The sequence below is a fragment of the Babylonia areolata genome, chromosome 5 (genome assembly GCF_041734735.1).
Source record: "Babylonia areolata isolate BAREFJ2019XMU chromosome 5, ASM4173473v1, whole genome shotgun sequence".
Taxonomy (NCBI): Eukaryota; Metazoa; Mollusca; class Gastropoda; order Neogastropoda; family Buccinidae; genus Babylonia; species Babylonia areolata.
Window position 1 is genome coordinate 35,163,804 of NC_134880.1, and position 1,616 is coordinate 35,165,419.

Genomic DNA, 1,616 nt, shown 5'->3' on the forward strand with positions numbered 1-1,616 from the left:
TGCATGTGTGTATATAAATCTGCAGAAAGTCGTCAGGCCGCTGTCTGACCAGCTGTTCAGGCTGACCGCTCCACACACCCCACTCTCCTGGTTCCCACTCCTGTCCACCTTCAGTCCCTCCGCCGGCTGGTTGGCAGTGACGTACTCCACCCGGATGTTGTCACGTGACGACACTGAAGGGCATTCTGGGAAGTAGTTGTAGGGCAGGAGGAAGAAGGAAAGATGGCCGCCAACGGTGGGAGTGACGGGGATGTCCTCGGTGTGGGGGATGTGGTGGGTGCCCAGGGTCACCCAGAACACCAGGTCCTGAAAGGACACAGCCGTTGGAAATGAACGATTGATGACCGAAGAACGAACTAAAAAGTGGGCCAGACTGACAATTCACTATCAATCGTAAACACACACACACACACACACACACACACACACACACACACACACACACACACACACACACCTAAAATCAAAACAAAAAACAATAAACCCCAATCAGACAACAACAAATGTAACTACAAAGTTGCTTTCACAATCTTTGGCGATTCCAGTGTACAACTGTGAACTGCTTTTAACACACAACCAGTAATTGGGGTTTTTCGTCTTCATGTTTTGGACGGTCTCTTAAAAAATAATGATTTATTGAAATTATGGAATGCACAATGCTCCCTCATTAAAAAAGAAACCCACATACATACTTCTGTGGTACACCGGAGTTCGCTACACAATCACCACATTCTAGTAGAATGTAATGGTAAAGTTAACTGGTAGAAGTTATATCGAAGGGTGTCCATAATTTAGTTGTTAAATGTCATATGAAAGGATGTGCATATGTAATATGATCATATATGCGAAACTTGCCCATAAAAGAGATGCATAGCCAGAAAATTGTGGAAGCCATATCAACGAACAATCACACACTGCAAAGTGTCAAACACACAATAAAGGCACTGCTGCATCAGTAAAGTTACATACACCTCTAATCATGTAACAGATCTTAGTCTCGTTAGCAGTTTCAGTTTCTCAAGGAGACGTCACTACTTGCAGACAAATCCATATACAATTAGACGCACAGCTTAATTTTCTGGTCAAACGTGCGAGAAAGGGCGAGACCGGGGTTGGAACCCAGACTCACAAACTGTGTATTGGCTGGCAGATGAGCGTCTTCGTTCTGCCGCCACCGTCCTCCATTAGCAATGAACATGAATATTGAACCAGAGCTAAAATATCAGGACACTGACCTTATCCACGATGCTCTCGTCACTGATGTAGTTGCTGAAGTCGGTGACGGGGTTGGTAGCTGTCGAACATGGCGTAGGGGGAGCTGCTGACCAGTTCATCATCTTTCTGTACCGTCACTGCCAGCTGTTGCCGTGCCCAGGGGACCGTCTTCTCCCCAAGGGTCAGCAGTTGTTTGGACATCCCTGCCATGTGGAGTCTGTCTCACACACACACAGGGAAAAACTAACACACACACACACACACACACACACACACACACACACACACACACACAGGTGCAGCAAAACATGATCGCACGTGTTGGTGATGCCCTCAGGATACAGAAAACCAGGGAACTCCGTGCTGAACAAACCAGTGAACTCCATGCTGAACAAACCAGT

At 46.7% G+C, this 1,616-nt stretch overlaps 1 pseudogene across 1 annotated transcript in view; it reads right to left on the bottom strand.

The window, feature by feature from the left end:
* Nucleotides 1–1,338, bottom strand: part of LOC143282253 (putative amine oxidase [copper-containing] pseudogene) — a 2,155-nt pseudogene extending 817 nt beyond the window's left edge. Inside the window, exons 1-2 of the transcript XR_013055231.1 lie at nt 1,236–1,338; nt 67–306 (exon numbers count right to left, since the gene is read on the bottom strand). The product of XR_013055231.1 is annotated as a putative amine oxidase [copper-containing] pseudogene (transcript). The remainder of the gene's footprint in view (nt 1–66; nt 307–1,235) is intronic.
* Between the last annotated feature and the right edge of the window lie 278 nt (nt 1,339–1,616).